This window comes from Arachis stenosperma, chromosome 1, assembly GCF_014773155.1.
Source record: "Arachis stenosperma cultivar V10309 chromosome 1, arast.V10309.gnm1.PFL2, whole genome shotgun sequence".
Taxonomy (NCBI): domain Eukaryota; kingdom Viridiplantae; phylum Streptophyta; class Magnoliopsida; order Fabales; family Fabaceae; genus Arachis; species Arachis stenosperma.
The window spans coordinates 32,171,850-32,195,525 of record NC_080377.1 but is presented as its reverse complement, the minus strand read 5'-3'; the positions used below and the strand labels follow the sequence as shown (position 1 = coordinate 32,195,525).

General features: G+C 38.8%; 1 non-coding gene across 1 annotated transcript; it reads left to right on the top strand.

Annotated features, from left to right (window-relative positions):
* Positions 1-22,167: 22,167 nt before the first annotated feature.
* Positions 22,168-22,275, top strand: LOC130955610 (small nucleolar RNA R71). Its single transcript, XR_009076816.1, has one exon. It is a non-coding gene; the product is annotated as a small nucleolar RNA R71 (small nucleolar RNA).
* Positions 22,276-23,676: the final 1,401 nt, after the last annotated feature.

Below are 23,676 nucleotides of genomic sequence, written 5' to 3'. Positions count from 1 at the left end.
GGCGGGGCGTTAGTGACAGACGCAAAAGAATCACTGGACTCTATTCCGGCCTGATTGAGAACCGACAGATGGATAGCCGTGCCGTGATAGGGTGCGTTGAACATTTCCAATGAGAGGATGGGAGGTAGCCATTGACAACGGTGAAACCCTACATACAGCTTGCCATGGAAGGAGCCTTGCGTGTTTGATGAAGAAGACAGTAGGAAAGCAGAGGTTCAGAAGATGGAGCATCTCCAAAGCCTCAACCTATTCTCCATTACTGCATAACAAGTACTTATTTCATGTTCTTTTGTTTTTCACAATCAATCCTGATAATTTCTGATATCCTGACTAAGATTTACAAGATAACCATAGCTTGCTTCAAGCCGACAATCTCCGTGGGATCGACCCTTACTCACGTAAGGTATTACTTGGACGACCCAGTGCACTTGCTGGTTAGTTGTGCGGGATTGCAAAAGTGTGATTGCAATTTCGTGCACCATAAACCCATCATCCCTCCTTTATTTTCACACATCATAAACACTTCTTTCCCCCCTTGGCCGAACCACTCACACCTTTCCATCTCCTCCATTTCTTCTTCTTCTCCTCCCTTCTTTCTTCTTTTGCTCAAGGATGAGCAAAACTTTTAAGTTTGGTGTGATAAAAGTGTTGCTTTTTGTTTTTCCATAACCATTTATGGAACCTAAGGCCGGAGAAACCTCTAGAAAGAGGAAAGGGAAGGCAAAAGCTTCCACCTCCGAGTCATAGAAAATGGAGAGATTCATCTCAAAGGTCCATCAAGACCACTTCTATGAAGTTGTAGCCAAGAAGAAGGTGATCCCTGAGGTCCCTTTCATGCTCAAGAAGAATGAGTATCCGGAGATCCGACATGAGATTCGAAAAAGAGGTTGGGAAGTTCTCACCAACCCCATTCAACAAGTGAGAATCTTAATGGTTCAAGAGTTCTATGCTAATGCATGGATCACCAAAAACCATGATCAAAGTGTGAACCTGAACCCAAAGAATTGACTTACAATGGTTTGGGGGAAATACTTAGATTTCAGTCCAGAAAATGTAAGGTTGGCATTCAACATGCCAATGATGCACAGAGATACACGCCCCTACAGTAGAAGGGTCAACTTTGATCAAAGGTTGGACCAAGTCCTCATGGACATATGTGTGGAAGGAGCTCAGTGGAAAAGAGACTCCAAAGGTAAGCCGGTTCAATTGAGAAGGCATGACCTTAAACCCGTGGCTAAAGGATGGTTGGAATTCATCCAACGATCCATCATTCCTACTAGCAACCGATCTGAAGTGATTGTAGATTGGGCTATCATGATTCATAGCATCATGATTGGAGAGGAAGCAGAAGTTCATGAGGTCATATCTCTAGAACTCTACAAAATGGCTGACAAAACCTCCATCTTGGCAAGTGATGAGCGGATAATTTATACAGTTTTTGGCATTGTTTTTAGGTAGTTTTTAGTATGATTTAGTTAGTTTTTAGTATATTTTTATTATTTTTATGCAAAAATCACATTTCTGAACTTTATTATGAGTTTGTGTGTTTTTTTCTGTGATTTCAATATTTTTTGGCTGAAATTGAGGGACCTGAGCAAAAATCTGATTCAGAGGCTGAAAAAGGACTGCAGATGCTGTTGGATTCTAACCTCCCTACACTTGAAATAGATTTTTTGGAGCTACAGAAGCCCAATTGGCGTGCTCTCATGTGCACTGGAAAGTAGACATCCTGGGCTTTCTAGAAATATATGATAGTCGATACTTTGCCCGAGTTTTGATGACATAAACTGGCATTTAAACGCCAACTTCCTACCCTATTCTGGCGTTAAACGCCAGAACTGAGTTACAAGCTGGAGTTAAACGCCCAAATTGGCACCAAAGTTGGCGTTTAACTCCAAGAAAAGTCTCTACACATGTAAGCTTCAATGCTCAGCCAAAGAACACACCAAGTGGGCCCGAAAGTGTATTTCGGCATCATTTACTTATCTCTGTAAACCTTAGCTACTAGTTTTAGTATAAATATTACTTTTTCTCATTTTATTAGACGTCTTGGTTATTCTGGTTCCCTCTCTAGGGCCGAAACCAATGAACACCATGATCACTTATGTATTTCCAACGGTGGAGTTTCTACACCTCATAGATTAAAGTGTGGAGCTCTGCTGTTCCTCGAGTATTAATGCAAAGTACTATTGTTCTTCTATTCAATTCACGCTTATTCTTATTCTAAGATATTCACTCGTACTTCAACCTGACGGATTTGATGATCCGTGACACTCATCATCATCCTCCCTTATGAACGCGTGGCTGACAACCACTTCTGTTCTATCTCTTGGCTTCCTGGTTCACGATGCATGGTTGCCTTTCCTGACAACAGAGCCTTCTGATCAGTGTGATCAGAGTCTTCGTAGTATAAGCTAGAATCAATTGGCAGCATTCTTGAGATTCGGAAAGTCTAAACCTTGTCTATGGTATTCCGAGTAGGATCTGGGATGGGATGACTGTGACGAGCTTCAAACTCACGAGTGCTAGGCGCAGTGATATTGTGCAAAAGGATCACTGGATCTTATTTCAGCATGATCGAGAATCGGCATATGATTAACCCTACGTAACCCATAGCCAGAACATTTTCACTAAGAGGACGGATGGTAGCCATTGACAACGGTGATCCCCCAACATACAGCTTGCCATGGAAAGGAGTATGAATGATTGAATGAAGACAGTAGGAAAGCAAAGATTCAAAAGGAATAACGCATCTCCTTACGATTATCTAAAATTCCCACCAGTGAATTACATAAGTATCTCTATCTTTATTTTATGTTTATTTATCTTTTAATTATCAAAGCTTCATAACCATTTGAATCCGCCTGAGTGAGATTTACAAGATGACCATAGCTTACTTCAGGCCGAAAATCTCCGTGGGATTGACCCTTACTCACGTAAGGTATTACTTGGACGACCCAGTGCACTTACTGGTTAGCTGCACGGAGTTTTGAAAAGTGTGAATCACGATTTTGTGTACCAAGTTTTTGGCGCCGTTGCCGGGGATTGTTCGAGTTTGGACAACTGACGGTTCATCTTGTTGCTTATATTAAGTATTTTTCTTTTTTTTTTGTTCCTTCAGAATTTTTAAAAATGAATTCTAGAGTTTCAGATTATGCTTTTATCATCACAGGAGCTAGTTGATTCCCATCAATTTGGCTGTTGTATGTAATGTCCTGCTAAAGCTTGGCTAGCCATGTCTAATCTTTTTAGACTGAAGCTTTAGACTAACATTGCATGATTCCTGGAATTCTTATTAAAAATTGAGTTTCTTATTTTCTTTTTCAAAATAATTTTTGAAAAAAAAATACAAAAAAATTATAAAATCATAAAATCAAAAATATTTTGTGTTTCTTATTTGAGTCTAGTGTCAATTATTAAGTTTGGTGTCAATTGCATGTCTGTACTTCTTGCGTTTTTCGAAAATGTATTCTTGTGTTCTTTATTGATCTTCAAGTTGTTCTTGATGATTTTCTTTGTCTGATCTTTAAATTCTCTTGTTTTGTGTCTTTTGTTGTTTCTCATGTGCATTCTCAATTTGTTAGTGTTCATAGTATGCAAACTTCTAAGTTTGGTGTCTTGCATGTCTTTCTTTTCTAAAATTTTTTCAAAAATATGTTCTTGATATTCATCATGATCTTCAAAGTGTTCTTGATGTTCATCTTGACATTCAAAGTGTCCTTGCATGCATTATTTGTTTTGATCTTGCATTCTTATATTTTAATTCATTTTGTTATTTGTCTCTCTCATCATTAAAAATTCAAAAATTCAAAAATATAACTTTTCAAGTCAATAATACAGGAATTGAAGATTTAGAACATTCAGCAGAGGAATCACAGAGAAAAAGCTGGGCATTCAGAAAAATGCCCAGTAAGGAAGCATTTCTGGCGTTCAACGCCAGCTAGGGTACCTGGCTGGGCGTTAAACGCCCAAAAGGGTAGTATTTTGGGCGTTAAACGCCAGAATGGATACCATTCTGGGCGTTTAACGCCAGGATGGCACAGGAGAGGAGATTTTGTTTTCAATTCAAATCCTTTTCAAATTTTTCATGTTTTAATTCTTATTTTTGAAATCATATCTTTCAAAATCAAATATTTTCAATCATATCTTTTTTAAAAATAAAATCTTTTTCATTTTTCTTTTACTATTTTCAAAAACCTTGCTAACAATTAATGTTTTGTTTCTAAAATTTCAAGTTTGTTACTTTCTTGTTAAGAAAGGTTCAATATTTAAATTTTAGAATCCTATCTTTTAATTTCTTGTTACTCAAGTCATCAAATTTTAAAAACCAAATCTTTTTCAAAAATTTGTTTTTCAATCATATATTTTCAAACATATCTTTTTCAATAAAATCTTTTTCAAATCATATCCTTTTCAAATTTTGATTTCAAAAATCTTTTCTAACTTCTTATCTTTTCAAATTTATTATTCTTATCTTTTTCAAAATCACCAAACCACCTTCTCACTTTTGATTTTCGAAAACCATTAACCATTTTTCAAAATTCTTTTTAATTAACTAATTGTTTTAAATTTTGATTTAATTTTCGAAAATTACCTCTCTCTCATCTCTTTCTATTTAATCACTAACACGCCTCCTCTACTAGCAATTCAGGCTCTCTCATTCCTTATATGTTCGAATTCACCTCTATCTACCTCACCCTTCTATTTTTATTTTCCTCTGACACCTTAAGGAATCTCTATACTGTGACATAAAGGATTCCTCTTCCTTTCTGTTCTCTTCTTTTTTTTATATGAGCAGGAGCAAGGACAAGAACATTCTTGTTGAAGCTGACCCTGAACCTGAAAGGACTCTGAAGAAAAAGCTAAGAGAAGTTAAAGCACAACAATCTAGAGAAAACCTTACAGAGAATCTCGAAAAAGAAGTAATGGCCGAACTCAACAACAATAAAAATGCAAGGAAGATGCTTGGTGACTACACCGCACCAACTTCCAACTTCCATGGAAAAAGCATCTCAATCCCTGCCTCAATTAGTTCCTCTGATGCAACAGAATTACAAGTTTTATGGACTTCCATCAGAAGATCCTTTTCAGTTCTTACCTGAATTCGTGTAGATCGATGACACTGTTAAGACCAATGGAGTTGATCCCGAGGTCTACAAGCTTATACTTTTCCCTTTTGCTGTAAGAGACAAATCTAGAATATGGTTGGACTTTCAACCTAGAGATAGCCTAAACTCTTGGGATAAGCTGGTCATGGCTTTTTTAGCCAAATTCTTTCCTCCTCAAAAGCTGAGCAAGCTTAGAGTGAATGTTCAAACCTTCAGGCAGAAAGAAGGTGAATCCCTCTATGAAGCTTGGGAAAGATACAAGCAACTGACCAAAAAGTGTCCTTTTGACATGCTCTCAGAATGGACCATCTTGGATATATTATATGATGGTCTGTCTGAATTGTCTAAGATGTCATTGGACCATTCTGCAGGTGGATCTATTCACCTGAAGAAAATGCCTGCATAAGCTCAGGAACTCATTGAAATGGTTGCAAATAACCAGTTCATGTACACCTCTGAAAGGAATCCTGTGAATAATGGGACGCTTCAGAAGAAGGGAGTTCTTGAAATTGACACTTTGAATGCCATATTGGCTCAGAACAAAATATTGACTCAGCAAGTCAATATGATTTCTCAGAGTCTGAATGGATTGCAAGAAGCATCCAACTGTATTAAAGAAGCATCTTCTGAAGAAGAAGCTTATGATCCTGAGAACCCTGCAATGGCAGAGGTGAATTGCATGGGTGAAGCCTATGGAAACACCTATAATCCATCATGGAGAAATCATCCAAATTTCTCATGGAAGGATCAACAAAAGCCTCAACAAGTCTTTAACAATAATAATGGTGGAAGAAACAAGTTTAGCAATGGCAAGCCTTTTCCATTATCCTCTCACCAACAGACAGAGAATTCTGAGCAGAATCCATCTAGCTTAGCAAATATAGTCTCTGATCTATCTAAGGCCACTTTTAGTTTTATGAATGAAACAAGGTTCTCCATCAGAAACTTTGAGGCACAAGTGGGTCAGCTGAGTAAAAGGGTTACTGAAACTCCTCCTAGCACTCTCCCAAGCAATACAGAGGAGAATCCCAAAAGAGAGTGCAAGGCCATAACGGTGACCAACATGGCCGAACCTGGAGAGAGTGAAAAAGCAGTGATTCCCAGTGAGGAAGACCTCAGGGAACGTCCACGATCAGAGTCTTCGTGGTATAAGCTAGAATCAATTGGCAGTATTCTTGAGATCCAAAAAGTCTAAACCTTGTCTATGGTATTCCGAGTAGGATCTGGAATGGGATGACTGTGACGAGCTTCAAACTCGTAAGTGTTGGGCGTAGTGACAGACGCAAAAGGATCAATGGAACCTATTCCAACATGAGTGAGAACCGACAGATGATTAGCCATGCGGTAACAGCGCATTTGGACCATTTTCACTGAAAGGACGGACGGTAGCCATTGACAATGGTGATCCCCCAACATATAGCTTGACATAGAAAGGAGTATGAAGGATTGGATGAAGGTAGTAGGAAAGCAGAGATTTAGAACGAATAACGTATCTCCATACGCTTATCTAAAATTCCCACCAATGGATTACATAAGTATCTCTATCTTTATTTTATGTTTATTTATCTTTTAATTATCAAAACTCTACAACCATTTGAATATGCCTGACTGAGATTTACAAGATGACCATAGCTTGCTTCAAGCCAACAATCTCCGTGGGATCGACCCTTACTCACGTAAGGTATTACTTGGACGACCCAGTGCACTTGCTGATTAGTTATGTGAAGTTGTGAAAAAGAGTTGCGATTACAATTGTGCGTACCAAGTGGTTGGTGCCATTGAGATCACAATTTCGTTCACCAAGTTTTTGGCGCCGTTGCCGGGGATTGTTCGAGTTTGGACAACTGACGGTTCATCTTGTTGCTTAGATTAGGTAATTTTATTTTATGTTTAAGCTTTTTACTTTTTATTTTCAAAAAAATATTTTATTTTGTTCTTCATAATTTTTAAGAATGAATTTTAGAGTTTCATGACGATATGTTGAAGCCTGGCTGGCTGTGAAGCCATGTCTAATTCTGTTGGACTGAGGCTTCCACTTATCAATGCAAAAGTGTGTTAGTTGATTCCCATCAATTTGGTAGTTACACACATAGCTATTGTATACAATGTTCTGCTAAAGCTTGGCTAGCCATTGGCCATGTCTAGTGTTTTGGACCGAAGCTTTCACTTGAAGCTTGGCTGGCTAGTAAGCCATGTCTAATTCCTGGACCGGAGCTTTAGACTAATATTGCATGATTTCAGGAATTATTATTAAAAATCTTGAATTTCCTTATTTTCTTTTCCAAAAATGATTTTCGAAAAAAATACAAAAAATTAATAAAATCATAAAAACCAAAAAAAATATTGTGTTTCTTGTTTGAGTTTAGTGTCACATTCTAAGTTTGGTATCAATTGCATGTTTTTAATAATAATTGCATTTTTCAAAAAATTCATGTATTGCATTCTTCATGATCTTCAAGTTGTTCTCGGTAAGTCTTCTTCTTTGATCTTTACATTTTATTGTTTTGTGTCTTTTCTTGTTTTTCATATGCATTCTTTAATCCTTAGTGTCTAAACATGAAAAATTTCTAAGTTTGGTGTCTTGCATGTTTTTCTTTTCTAAAAAATTTTTCAAAAATAAGTTCTTGGTGTTCATCATGATCTTCAAAGTATTCTTGGTGTTCATCTTGACATTCATAGTGTTCTTGCATGCATCATTTGTTTTAATCTAAAATTTTTATGTGTTGAGTCATTTTCTGGTTTTTCTCTTTCCACATTAAAATTAAAAAATCAAAAAATATCTTTTCCTTATTTCACTCATGAATTTCGAAATCTTTGGGTTGACTTAGTCAAAAATTTTTAAAATAAGTTGTTTCTTGTTAGTCAAGTCAAGATTTCAATTTCAAAAATTTATCTTTTCAAAATTTTTTTCAAAAATCAAATCTTTTTCAATTTTCTCTTTAATATTTTCGAAAATTTTAAAATTGATTTTCAAAATCTTTTTCTTTATTTCATTTCAAATTTTCAAAAACATTGCTAACAATTAATGTGATTGATTCAAAAATTTCAAGTTTGTTACTTTCTTGTTAAGAAAGGTTCAACCTTTAAATTCTAGAATCATATCTTTTAGTTTCTTATTAGTCAAGTCATTAACTTTAATTTTCAAAATCAAATTTTTCTAAATTTCTTTTTCAAAGTAAATTTCAATCATATCTTTTTAATCATATCTTTTCAATCATATCTTTTTAATCATATCTTTTCAATCATATCTTTTCAAACATATCCTTTTCAAATCATATCTTTTTCAAAATCAATTTCAAAATCTTTTCTAACTTCTTATCTTTTCAAAATTAATTTCAAAATCTTTTTCAAAACCACCTAACTAATTTTCTATCTCTAATTTTCGAAAACTCCTCACCCTTTTTCAAAATTCTTTTATTTAACTAATTGTTTTAAATTTTAATTTAATTTTATTTCTTCTCTTAATTCTCGAAAATCACTAACCTTTTTTCAAAAATAATTTTTGAAATTCTCTCCCTCTCATCTCTTTCTATTTATTTTATTTATCTACTAACACTTCTCTTCTACTCATAATTCGAACCTTCTCTTCTCTCTGTGTTCGGATTTTTTCTTCTTTTTTCTCCTCCTTCTATTCTTCTTCTCTTATACTTACATAAAGGAATCTCTATACTATGACATAGAGGATTCCTCTTCTTTTCTGTTCTCTTCTTTTTCATATGAGCAGGAGCAAGAACAAGGACATTCTTGTTGAAGCAGATCCTGAACCTGAAAGGACTCTAAAGAAGAAGCTAAAGCACAACAATCCAGAGAAAACCTTACAGAGAATCTCGAAAAAGAAAGAGACATGGTCGAACCCAACAACAATGCAAGGAAGATGCTTGGTGACTTCACTGCACCAATTTCCAACTTCCTTGGAAGAAGCATCTCAATCCCTGCCATTGGAGCAAACAACTTTGAGCTAAAGCCTCAATTAGTTTCTCTGATGCAACAGAATTGCAAGTTTCATGGACTTCCATCAAAAGATCATTTTCAGTTCTTAACTGAATTCTTCCAGATCTGTGATATTGTTAAGACCAATGGAGTTGATCCCGAGGTCTACAAGCTTATGCTTTTCCTTTTTGCTATAAGAGACAGAGCTAGAATATGGTTGGACTCTCAACCTAGAGATAGCTTGAACTCTTGGGATAAGCTGGTCACGGCTTTCTTAGCCAAATTCTTTCCTCCTCAAAAGTTGAGCAAGCTTAGAGTGGATGTTCAAACCTTCAGGCAGAAAGAAGGTGAATCCCTCTATGAAGCTTCGAAAAGATACAAGCAACTAACCAAAAAGTGTCCATCTGACAATCCTAGATATATTCTATGATAGTATGTCTGAATTGTCTAAGATGTCATTGGACCATTCTGCAGGTGGATCTATTCACCTGAAGAAAATGCCTGTAGAAGCTCAGGAACTCATTGAAATGGTTGTAAATAACTAGTTCATGTACACCTCTGAAAGGAATCCTGTGAATAATGGGACGCCTCAGAAGATGAGAGTTCTTGAAATTGATACTCTGAATGCCATATTGGCTCAGAACAAAATGTTGACTCAACAAGTCAATATGATTTCTCAGAGTCTGAATGGATTGCAAAATGCATCCAACAGTACTAAAGAAGCATCTTCTGAAGAAGAAGGCTATGATCCTGAGAACCCTACAATGGCAGAGGTGAATTACATGGGTGAAGCCTATGGAAACACCTGTAATCCCTCATGGAGAAATCATCCAAATTTCTCATGGAAGAAACAGGTTTAGCAATGGCAAGCCTTTTTTCATCATCCTCTCAGCAACAGACAGAGAATTCTGAGCATAGCTCCTCTAGCTTAGCAAACATAGTCTCTGATCTATCTAAGGCCACTCTAAGTTTCACAAATGAAACAATGCCCTCCATTAGGAATTTGGAGGCACAAGTGGGCCAGCTGAGTAAAAGAGTCACTAAAACTCCTCCTAGTACTCTCCTAAGCAATACAGAAGATAATCCAAAAAGAGAGTGCAAGGCCATAACCTCACTTGGTGTGGCCGAACCTAGAGAGGAGGAGGAGGACGTGAATCCCAGTAAGGAAGACCTCTTGGGACATCCTCTGGACAAAAAGGAGTTCCCATTTGAGGAACCTAAGAATTCTGATGCTCATCTAGAGACCATAGAGATTCCATTGAACCTACTTCTACCATTCATGAGCTCTGATGACTATTTCTCCTCTGAAGAGGATGAAGATATTACTGAAGGGCAAGTTGCCAAGTATTTAGGAGCAATCATGAAGCTAAATGCCAAGATATTTGGTAATGAGACTTGGGAGGATGAACCTCTATTGCTCATTAATGAACTGAATACCTGGGTTCAGCAAATATTACCTCAAAAGAAAGAGGATCCCGGAAGGTTCTTAATACCTTGTACCATAGGCACCATGACCTTTGAGAAGGCTCTGTGTGACCTGGGGTCAGGCATAAACCTCATGCCACTCTCTGTAATGGAGAAACTGGAAATCTTTGAGGTTCAAGCTGTAAGAATCTCACTAGAGATGGCAGATAAATCCATGAAAAAGGCTTATGGACTAGTAGAGGACATGCTAGTGAAGGTTGAAGGCCTTTACATCCCTACTGACTTCATAATCCTGGATACTGGAAAGGGTGAGGATGAATCCATCATCCTCTAAAGAACCTTCCTAGCCACAGTAAAAGCTGTGATTGATGTTGATAGAGGAGAGTTGGTCCTTCAATTGAATGAGGATTACCTTGTGTTTAAGGCTCAAGGATCTCCCTTTGCAACCATGGAGAGGAAGCATGAAAAGCTTCTCTTAATACAGAGTCAAACAAAGCCCCCACATTCAAACTTTAATTTTGGTGTTGGGAGGCCACAACCAAACTCTAAGTTTGGTATTGGGAGGCTCCAACTATGCTCTGAATATCTGTGAGACTCCATGAGAGCCCACTAACAAGCTATTGACATTAAAGAAGTGCTTATTGGGAGGCAACCCATTTTTTATTTATCTATGTTATTTCATGTCTTATTTAGGTTGATGATCATGTGGAGTCACAAAAACAACTGCAAAAATCAAAGCAAAATCAAAAACAGCATTAAAAATAGCACACCCTGGAGAAAGAACTTACTGGCGTTTAAACGCCAGTAAGAGTAGCAAAGTGGGCGTTAAACGTCCAGTCTGACACCATTCTGGGCGTTTAATGCCAGAAATGGGCACCAGACTGGCGTTTAACGCCAGAACAGAGCACCAACCTGGCGTTAAACGCCAGGAAAGGTATTAAAGCTGGCGTTTAACGCCAGAAACAAGCAGCAGTCTGGCGTTAAATGCCAGGATTGCACAATAAGGGCATTTTTGCACGCCTAAATAGAGTAGGGATGAGAAATCCTTGACCCCTCAGGATTTGTGACCCCAGAGGATCCCCACCTACCCTACCTCTCTCTCTCCCCCTCACACATCTCTATAACACTCTACCCAAAACACTACTCACCAATCAAAACCTATCCTCTTCCATATTTTCTCTTCACCAATCACCTCCATATCTCTTTCCCAAAAACCCCACCTACCTCTCTTTCAAAATTCAAACACTTCGCCCCCAAACCCACCCAATTCCATTCAGCCACTCTCCCTCTCTTCCCCTATGTGTACCCCTCTTCACTCCTTCATTTTTACACATCACAAACACTCTCCTACCCCCTTGGCCGAACCTCTATCCCTCCATCTCCTCTATTTTCTTCTTCTTCCCCTTCTTTCTTTCTTCTTTTGCTCGAGGACGAGCAAACCTTTTAAGTTTGGTGTGGTAAAAGCATTGCTTTTTGTTTTTCCATAACCATTTATGGCACCTAAGGCCGGAGAAAACTCTAGAAAGAGGAAAGGGAAGGCAAAAACTTCCACCTCTGAGTCATGGGAGATGGAGAGATTTATCTCAAAGGTCCATCAAGACCACTTCTATGAAGGTGATCCCTGAGGTCCCTTTCATGCTCAAGAAAAATAAGTATCCGGAGATCCGACATGAAATCCGAAGAAGAGGTTGGGAAGTTCTCACCAACACCATTCAACAAGTCGGAATCTTAATGGTTCAAGAGTTATATACCAATGCATTGATCACTAGGAACCATGATCAAAGTATGAACCCGAATCCAAAGAATTGGCTTATAATGGTTTGGGGGAAATACTTAGATTTCAGTCCAGAAAATGTAAGGTTGGCGTTCCACATGCCAATGATGCAAGAAAATGCACGCCCCTACACTAGAAGGGTCAACTTTGATCAAAGGTTGGACCAAGTCCTCATGGACATATGTGTGGGAAGAGCTCAATGGAAAAGAAACTCAAGAGGCAAACCGGTTCAATTGAGAAGACCAGACCTTAAGCCTGTGGCTAGAGGATGGTTGGAGTTCATCCAACGCTCCATCAGTCCTACTAGCAACCGATTTGAAGTGACTATGGATCGGGCCATCATGATCTATAGTATCTTGATTGGGGAGGAAGTGAAAGTTCATGAGATCATACCTCTAGAACTCTACAAGGTGGCTGACAAGTCCTCCACTTTGGCAAGGTTAGCCTCTCCTCATCTCATTTGTCATCTATGCAATTTGGCTGGAATTGACATAGAAGGAGACATCCTCATTGAAGAGGACAATCCCATCACTAAGAAAAGGATGGAGCAAATAAGAGAGCCCACTCATGGACCTCAACAAGAGCATGAGGAAGTCCCCCATCAAGAAATCCCTGAGATTCCTCAAGGGATGCATTTTCCTCCACACAACTATTGGGAGCAACTCAACACCTCTTTGGAAGGCTTGAGTTACAACATGTACTAACTAAGGGTGGAGCACCAAGAACACTCCATCATTCTCCATGAGATTAGAGAAGATCAAAGAGCTATGAGGGAGGAGCAACAAAGGCAAGAAAGAGACATAGAGGAGCTTAGGCGTTCCATTAGATCTTCAAGAGGAAGAACTAGCCGCCATCACTAAGATTGACCCGTTCTTTGATTTCCTTGTTCTGATTTTTCTATTTTTCGAATTTGATGCTTTATGTTTATCTATGTTGGTGTCTTCATTACATGATAAATAGTGTCTAGTGTCTATGTCTTAAAGCTATGAATAATTCCATGAATCCTTCACCTCTCTTGAATGAAAAATGTGCCTAATTACAAAAGAACAAGAAGTACTTGAATTTCAAATTTTATCTTGAAATTAGTTTAATTATTATGATATGGTGGCAATACTTTTTGTTTTCTGAATGAATGCTTGAACAATGCATATTTTTTATAGTGAAGTTTATGAATGTTAAAATTGTTGGCTCTTGACAGAATGATGAACAAAGAAAAATGTTATTGATAATCTAAAAAACCATAAAATTGATTTTTGAAGCAAGAAAAGTAGTGAATAAGAAATCTTGGGGAAAAAAAGGGGCAAAAATGAAAAAAGAAAGAAAAAGAAAAAGCAAGCAGAAAAAGCCAATAGCTCTTTAAACCAAAAGGCAAGAGCAAAAAGCCAATAACCCTTTAAAATAAAAGGCAAGGGTAAAAACGATCTAAGGCTTTGATAATTAATGGATAGGAGGGCCCAATGAAAAGAAATCCAGGCCTAAGCGGCTAAATTATGCTGTCCCTAACCATGTGCTTGTGTCATGAATGTCCAAGTGAAAAGCTTGAGACTGAGTGGTTAAAGTCATGATCCAAAGCAAAAGAGTGTGCTTAAGAACTCTGGACACCTCTAATTGGAGACTTTAGCAAAGCTAAGTCACAATCTGAAAAGGTTCACCCAGCTATGTGTCTGTGGCATTTATGTATCCAGTAGTAATACTGAAAAACAAAATGTTTAGGGCCACGGCCAAGACTCATAAAGTAGCTGTGTTCAAGAATCAACATACTGAACTAGGAGAATCAATAACACTATCTTAATTCTGAGTTCCTATAGATGCCAATCATTCTAAACTTCAAAGGAAAAAGTGAGATGCTAAAATTGTTCAGAAGCAAAAAGCTACTAGCCCCGCTCATCTAATTGGGACTAAGTTTCATTGATATTGTGAGATTCATTGTACATTCTCTTCTTTTTATTCTATTTTGTTTTCAGTTGCTTGGGGACAAGCAACAATTTAAGTTTGGTGTTGTGATTAGCAGATAATTTATAGCTTTTTGGCATTGTTTTTAGGTAGTTTTTAGTAGGATCTTGCTACTTTTTAGTATATTTTTATTAGTTTTTAAGAAAAATTCACATTTCTGGACTTTACTATGAGTTTGTGTATTTTTCTATGATTTCAGGTATTTTTTGGCTAAAATTGAGGGACCTGAGCAAAAATCTGATTCAGAGGCTGAAAAAGGACTGCTGATGCTGTTGGATTCTGACCTCCCTGCACTCAAATGGATTTTTTGGAGCTATATAAGTCCAAATGGCGTGCTCTCAATTGCTTTGGAAAGTAAACATTCTGAGCTTTCCAGCAATATATAATAGTCCATACTTTGCCCGAGTTTTGACGACGCAAACTGGCGTTCAAACGCCAACTTCCTGTCCTATTCTGGCGTTAAACGCTAGAAACAGGTTACAAGCTTGAGTTAAACTTCTAAAACAGGCTGCAAATTGGCGTTTGACTCCAGGAGAAGTCTCTACACATGAAAGTTTCAATGCTCAGCCCAAGTACACACCAAGTGGGCCCGGAAGTAGATTTCTGCATCATTTACTTATTTCTATAAACCCTAGTAACTAGTCTAGTATAAATTGGACATTTTACTATTGTATTAGACGTCTTAGGATGGATCTATGATCAATTTTATGCTATCTTAGACATTGGGGGCTGGCCTCACGGCCATGCCTGGACCTTCATCACTTATGTATTTTCAACGGTGGAGTTTTTACACACCATAGATTAAGGTGTGGAGCTCTGCTATTCCTCGAGTATTAATGCAATTACTACTATTTTCTATTCAATTCATGCTTATTATTGTTCTAAGATATCCATTCGCACACAAGAACATGATGAATGTGATGATTATGTGATGCTCATCACCATTCTCACTTATGAATGCGTGCCTGACAAACACTTCCGTTCTACATGAAAACAAGCTTGAATTCATATCTCTTAGCCTTCTGGTTCACGATCAGAGTCTTCGTGGTATAAACTAGAATCAATTGGCAGAATTCTTGAGATCCGGAAAGTCTAAACCTTGTGTGTGGTATTCCGAGTAGGATCTGGATGGGATGACTGTGACGAGCTTCAAACTCGCAAGTGTTGGGCGTAGTGACAGACGCAAAAGGATCAATGGATCCTATTCCAACATGAGTGAGAATCGACAGATGATTAGCTGTGCGGTGATAGCGCATTTGGACCATTTTCACTGAGAGAACAGACGGTAGCCATTGACAACGGTGATCCCCCAACATACAGCTTGCCATAGAAAGGAGTATGAAGGATTGGATGAAGGCAGTAGGAAAGCAGAAATTCAGAAGGAATAACGTATCTCCATACGCTTAGCTGAAATTCCCACCAATGGATTACATAAGTATCTCTATCTTTATTTTATGTTTATTTATCTTTTAATTATCAAAACTCTACAACCATTTGAATCCGCCTGACTGAGATTTACAAGATGACTATAGCTTGCTTCAAGCTGACAATCTCCGTGGGATCGACCCTTACTCACGTAAGGTATTACTTGGACGACCCAGCGCACTTGCTGGTTAGTTGTGTGAAGTTGTGAAAAAGAGTTGAGATTACAATTGTGCGTACCAAGTGATTGGCGCAATTGAGATCACAATTTCGTGCACCACAAGCCCATCACTAAAAAGAGGATGGAGCAAATAAGAGAGCCCACTCATGGACCTCAACAAGAGCATGAGGAAGTTCCTCATCAAGAAATCCCTGAGATGCCTCAAGGGATGCATTTTCTTCCACACAACTATTGGGAGCAACTCAACACCTCTTTGGAAGGCTTAAGTTACAACATGGACCAACTAAGTGTGGAGCACCAAGAGCACTCCATCATTCTCCATGAGATTAGAGAATACCAAAGAGCCATGAGGGAGAAGCAACAAAGGCAAGAAAGAGACATTGAGGAGCACAAGCACTCCATAGGATCTTCAAGAAGAAGAACTAGCCGCCATCACTAAGGTGGACCCGTTCTTTAATTTTCTTGTTCTTATTTTTTGTTTTTCGATTTTATGCTTGATGTTTTGTCTATATTTGTGTCTTTATTACATGATCATTAGTGTCTAGTGTCTGTGTCTTGAAGCTATGAATAATTCCATGAATGCTTCACCTTTCTTAAATGAAAAATGTTCCTAATTACAAAAGAACAAGAAGTACATGAATTTTAAATTTTATCTTGAAATTAGTTTAATTATTTTCATGTGGTGACAATACTTTTTGTTTTCTGAATGAATGCTTGAACAGTGTGGTGCACGAAATTGTGATCACTACAACTCAAATAATCCCTAGTAATGGCTCCAAAGACTTGGTGCTCAATACCATGGCATAAACACAACTTCGCACAACTAACCAGCAAGTGCACTGGGTCGTCCAAGTAATAAACCTTACGCGAGTAAGGGTCGATCCCACGGAGATTGTTGGTATGAAGCAAGCTATGGTCACCTTGTAAATCTTAGTCAGGCAGACTCAAATGGGTATAGATGATGAATAAAACATAAAGATAAAGATAGAGATACTTAAGTATATCATTGGTGAGAGCTTCAGATAAGCGTATGAAGATGCCTTCCCTTCCGTCTCTCTGCTTTCCTACTGTCTTTATCCAATCCTTCTTACTCCTTTCCATGGCAAGCTTATGCAAGGGTTTCACCGTTGTCAGTGGCTACCTCCCATCCTCTCAGTGAAAATGTTCCTATGCTATGTCACAGCATATGGCTAATCAGCTGTCGGTTCTCGGTCAGGCCGGAATAGAATCCAGTGATTCTTTTGCGTCTGTCACTAACGCCCCGCCTGCTAGGAGTTTGAAGCACGTCACAGTCATTCAATCATTGAATCCTACTCAGAATACCACAGACAAGGTTAGACCTTCCGGATTCTCTTGAATGCCGCCATCAGTTCTCGCCTATACCACGAAGACTCTGATCTCACGGAATGGCTGGCTCGTTTGTCAGGCGAGCACTCGGTTGTCAGGCGATCAACCATGCGTCGTGTATCAGGAATCCAAGAGATAAACACTAGAGCCTTGTTTGCTTGTAGAACAGAAGTGGTTGTCAGTCACTTTGTTCATAAGTGAGAATGATGATGAGTGTCACGGATCATCACATTCATCAAGTTGAAGAACAAGTGATATCTTGGACAAAGAACAAGCGGAATTGAATAGAAGAACAATAGTAATTGCATTAATACTCGAGGTACAGCAGAGCTCCACACCTTAATCTATGGTGTGTAGAAACTCCACCGTTGAAAATACATAAGAACAAGGTCTAGGCATGGCCGAATGGCCAGCCTCCCAAAGTGATCAAAAGATCTAAAGAAAAAGGTTCCAGAGATCAGAAGATTTCTAATACAATAGTAAAAAGGTCCTACTTATAGAAAACTAGTAGCCTAGGGTGTACAGAGATGAGTAAATGACATAAAAATCCACTTCCGGGCCCACTTGGTGTGTGCTTGGACTGAGCATTGAAGCATTTTCGTGTAGAGACTCTTCTTGGAGTTAAACGCCAGCTTTTATGCCAGTTTGGGCGTTTAACTCCCATTTTGGTGCCAGTTCCGGCGTTTAACGCTGGGAATTCTGAGGGTGACTTTGAACGCCGGTTTGGGCCATCAAATATTGGGCAAAGTATGGACTATCATATATTGCTGGAAAGCCCAGGATGTCTAATTTCCAACGCCGTTGAGAGCGCGCCAATTGGGCTTCTGTAGCTCCAGAAAATCTACTTCGAGTGCAGGGAGGTCAGAATCCAACAGCATCTGCAGTCCTTTTCAGTCTCTGAATCAGATTTTTGCTCAGGTCCCTCAATTTCAGCCAGAAAATACCTGAAATCACAGAAAAACACACAAACTCATAGTAAAGTCCAGAAAAGTGAATTTTAACTAAAAACTAATAAAAATATACTAAGAACTCAACTAAAACTACCAAAAACATACTAAAAACAATGCCAAAAAGCGTATAAATTATCCGCTCATCACAACACCAAACTTAAATTGTTGCTTGTCCCCAAGCAACTGAAAATCAAATAAGATAAAAAGAAGAGAATATACTATAGACTCCAAATTATCAATGAAACTTAGCTCCAAATTAGATGAGCGGGACTAGTAGCTTTTTGCCTCCGAACAGTTTTGGCATCTCACTCTATCCTTTGAAATTCAGAATGATTGGCTTCTTTAGGAACTCAGAATCCAGATAGTGTTATTGATTCTCCTAGTTAAGTATGATGATTCTTGAACACAGCTACTTTATGAGTCTTGGCCGTGGCCCAAAGCACTCTGTCTTCCAGTATTACCACCGGATACATACATGCCTAAGACACATAATTGGGTGAACCTTTTCAGATTGTGACTCAGCTTTGCTAGAGTCCCCAATTAGAGGTGTCCAGGGTTCTTAAGCACACTCTTTTTGCCTTGGATCACAACTTTATTTCTTTCTTTTTCTTTCTTTTTCTCTTTCTTTTCTTTTTTTTTTTCGTCTCTCTCTTTTTTTTTCGCTTCTTTTCCCCCTTTTTTTGTATTCACTGCTTTTTCTTGCTTCAAGATTCATTTTTATGATTTTTCAGATCCTCAGTAACATGTCTCCTTTTTCATCATTCTTTCAAGAGCCAACAATTTTAACATTCATGAACAACAAATTCAAAAGACATATGCACTGTTTAAGCATACATTCAGAAAACAAAAAGTATTGTCACCACATCAAACTAATTAAGCTAGTTTTAAAGATGAATTCGAAATCCTGTACTTCTTGTTCTTTTGTGATAAAAATAGTTTTCATTTAAGAAAGGTGATGGATTCATAGGACATTCATAACTTTAAGGCATAGACACTAAGACACTAATGATCATAAGACACAAACATGGATAAACATAAGCATGAAAATTTCGAAAAACAAGAAAATAAAGAACAAGGAGATTAAAGAACGGGTCCACCTCAGTGATGGCGGCTTGTTCTTCCTCTTGAAGGTCTTATGGAGTGCTTGAGCTCCTCAATGTCTCTTCCTTGTCTTTGTTGCTCCTCTCTCATGATTCTTTGATCTTCTCTAATTTTATGGAGGAGAATGGAGTGTTCTTGGTGCTCCACCCTTAGTTGTCCCATGTTGGAACTCAATTCTCCTAGGGAGGTGTTGATTTGCTCCTAATAGTTTTGTGGAGGAAAGTGCATCCCTTGAGGTATCTCAGGGATTTCATGATGAGTGGGATCTCTTGTTTGCTCCATCCTTTTCTTTAGTGATGGGCTTGAGGTCATGCCTTCTCAGTTGAACCGGCTTTCCTCTTGAATCTCTCTTCTATTGAGCGCCCTCTTTACAAATGTCTGTGAGGACTTGGTCCAACCTTTGATCAAAGTTGACCCTTCTTCATGGCCACAACTTCATAGAAGTGGTCTTGATGCACCCTTGAGATGAATCTCTCCATCTCCCATGACTCGGAGGTGAAAGCTTTTGCCTTCCCTTTCCTCTTTCTAGAGGTTTCTCCGGCCTTGGATGCCATAAATGGTTATGGAAAAACAAAAAGCAATGCTTTTACCACACCAAACTTAAAAGGTTTGCTCGTCCTCGAGCAAAAGAAGGAAGAATAGAGGAGAAGAAGAAGAAAATGGAGGAGATGGAGGAGGTTGTGTGGTTCGGCCAAAAGGGGGAAGAAGTAGTGTTTAGGGTGTGAGTGGTGAAGAGAAAGATGGGTTTTGAAGAGTGAAGGGGTTTTTGAGGAAGAGGTGTTGAGGTGATTGATGAATGGGTGAAGAAGAAGAGAGAGGGTGGTGGGGTAGGTGGGGATCCTGTGGGGTCCACAGATCCTGAGGTGTCAAGGAAAAGTCATCCCTGCACCAAATGGCATGCAAAATCACGTTTTGAGCCAATTCTGGCGTTAAACGCCGGGCTGGTGCATTTCTGGCGTTTAACGCCAGGTTCCTGCCCTTTTCTGGCGTTTAACGCCAGTCTGGTGCCCCTTTCTGGCGTTAAACGCCCAGAATGGTGCCAGACTGGGCGTTAAACGCCCAACTGCTAACCTCACTGGCGTTTAAACGCCAGAACATCTTCCTCCAGGGTGTGCTGTTTTTCTTCCTGTTTTTCATTCTGTTTTTGCTTTTTCAATTGATTTTGTGACTTCTTATGATCATCAACCTACAAAAAACATAAAATAACAAAAGAAAATAGATAAAATATAACATTGGGTTGCCTCTCAACAAGCGCTTCTTTAATGTCAGTAGCTTGACAGAGGGCTCTCATGGAGCCTCACAGATACTCAGAGCAATGTTGGAACCTCCCAACACCAAACTTAGAGTTTGAATGTGGGGGTTCAACACCAAACTTAGAGTTTGTTGTGGCCTCCCAACACCAAACTTAGAGTTGACTGTGGGGGCTCTGCTTGACTCTGATTGAGAGAAGCTCTTCATGCTTCTTCTCCATGGTGACAGAGGGATATCCTTGAGCCTTAAACACAAAGGATTCTTCATTCACTTTAATGATCAGTTCACCTCCATCAACATCAATCACAGCCTTTGCTGTGGCTAGGAAGGGTCTGCCAAGGATGATGGTTTCATCCATGCATTTCCCAGTCTCTAGGATTATGAAATCAGTAGGGATGTAATGGTCTTCAATCTTCACCAAAACATCCTCTACAAGTCCATGAGCTTGTTTCTTGAGTTGTTGCCATCTCTAATGAGATTCTTGCAGCTGTACCTCAAAGATCCCTAACTTCTCCATTACAGAGAGAGGCATGAGGTTTACACTTGACCCTAAGTCACACAGAGCCTTCTTGAAGGTCATGGTGCCTATGGTACAAGGTATGGAAAACTTCCCAGGATCTTGTCTCTTTTGAGGTAATTTCTGCCTAGACAAGTCATCCAGTCTTTGGTGAGCAAAGGGGGTTCATCCTCCCAAGTCTCATTCCAAATAACTTGTCATTTAGCTTCATGATTGCTCCAAGGTATTAGCAACTTGCTCTTCAGTGACATACTCATCCTCTTCAGAGGAAGAATACTCATCAGAGCTCATGAAAGGCAGAAGTAAGTCCAACGGAATCTCTATGGTCTCATTTTGAGCCTCAGATTCCCATGGTTCCTCATTGGGGAACTCAGTGGAGGTCAGTGCACGCCCATTGGGGTCTTTCTCAGTGGCGTTCACTGCCTCTCCTTCCTCTCCAAATTCGGCCATGTTGATGGCCTTGCACTCTCCTTTTGGATTTTCTTCTGTATTGCTTGGAAGAGTACTAGGAGGGAGTTCAGTAACTCTCTTGCTCAGCTGTCCCACTTGTGCCTCCAAATTCCTAATGGAGATCTTGTTTCAGTCATGAAACTTTGAGTGGTTTTGATTAGATCAGAGACCATGGTTGCTAAGTTAGAGGGGTTCTGCTTAGAATTCTCTGTCTGTTGCTGAGAAGATGATGGAAAAGGCTTGCCATTGCTAAACCTGTTTCTTCCACCATTATTGTTGTTGAAACCTTGTTGAGGTCTCTCTTGATTCTTCCATGAGAAATTTGGATGATTTCTCCATGAAGAATTATAGGTGTTTCCATAAGGTTCTCCTAGGTAATTCACCTCTTCCATTGAAGGATTCTCAGGATCATAAGCTTCTTCCTCAGATGAAGCATCCTTAGTACTGCTTGGTGCATTCTGCATTCCAGACAGACTTTGAGAAATCAAATTGACTTGTTGAGTCAATATCTTGTTCTGAGCCAAAATGGCATTCAGAGTATCAATCTCAAGAACTCCTTTCTTCTGATTTGTCCCATTGTTCACAGGATTTCTTTCAGAAGTGTACATGAATTGGTTATTTGCAACCATTTCAATGAGCTCTTGAGCCTCTGTAGGCGTCTTCTTCAGATGAAGAGATCCTCCAGCAGAGCTATCCAAAGACATCTTGGACAGTTCAGAGAGACCATCATAGAAAATACCTATGATGCTCCATTCAGAAAGCATGTCAGAAGGACATTTTCTGATTAATTGTTTGTATCTTTCCCAAGCTTCATAGAGGGATTCTCCATCCTTCTGTCTGAAGGTTTGGACTTCCACTCTAAGCTTACTCAATTTTTGAGGTGGAAAGAACTTTGCCAAGAAGGCATTGACTAGCTTTTCCCATGAGTCCAGGCTTTCTTTTGGTTGTGAGTCCAACCATGTCCTAGCTCTGTCTCTTACAGCAAAAGGGAATAGCATAAGTCTATAGACCTCAGGGTCTACCCCATTAGTCTTGACAGTGTCACAGATTTGCAAGAATTCAGCTAAAAACTGATGAGGATCTTCCAATGGAAGTCCATGGAACTTGCAATTCTGTTGCATTAGAGAAACTAATTGAGGCTTAAGCTCAAAGTTGTTTGCTCCAATGGCAGGGATAGAGATGCTTCTCCCATAGAAGTCGGGAGTAGGTGCAGTAAAGTCACCCAGCACCTTCCTTGCATTGTTGGCATTGTTGTTGTTTTCGGCTGCCATGTGTTCTTCTTCTTTGAAGAATTCGGTTAGGTCCTCTACAGAGAATTGTGCCTTAGCTTCTCTTAGCTTTCGCTTCAAGGTCCTTTCGGGTTCAGGGTCAGCTTCAACAAGAATGCCTTTGTCTTTGTTCCTGCTCATATGAAAGAGAAGAAAACAAGAAAATATGGAATCCTCTATGTCACAGTATAGAGATTCCTTGAGGTGTCAGAGGAAAAGAAAAATAGAAGAAAGAGGTAGAAGAATTCGAACTTAATCAGATAGAGTTCGAATTGTGCATTGAGAAGGAGTGATACTCCATAAACAGAAGGATGTGAGAAGATGGGAAGAGATTTTCGAAAATTAGGTGAAAAAGTTTGAAAACATTTTGAAAAACTTTAATTGATTTTCGAAAACCAAGAGTGAAAAAAAATCAAGTAATTTTTGAAAAAGATTTTGAAATTAGAAGTTAAAAAGATATGATTGAAAACTATTTTGAAAAAGATGTGATTAAAAAGATTTGATTGAAAAGTTATGGTTTTAAAAACATATGATTGAAAAGATATGATTTGAAAACAATTTTAAAAAGATTTGATTTTAAAAAATTAATGACTTGCTGGTGCACGAAATTGTGATCAATACTTTTACACAGAACAATCCCCGGTAATGGCTCTAAAGACTTGGTGCTCAATACCATGGCATAAACACAACTTCGCACAACTAACCAGCAAGTGCACTGGGTCGTCCAAGTAATACCTTACGTGAGTAAGGGTCGATCCCACGGAGATTGGTGGTATGAAGCAAGCTATGGTCACCTTGTAAATCTCAGTCAGGCAGACTCAAATGGGTATAGTGATAAACGAATAAAGCATAAAGATAAAGATAGAGATACTTATGTATATCATTGGTGAGAGCTTCAGACAAGCGAATGAAGATGCCTTCCCTTCCGTCTCTCTGCTTTCCTACTGTCTTCATCCAATCCTTCTTACTCCTTTCCATGGCAAGCTCGTGTAGGGTTTC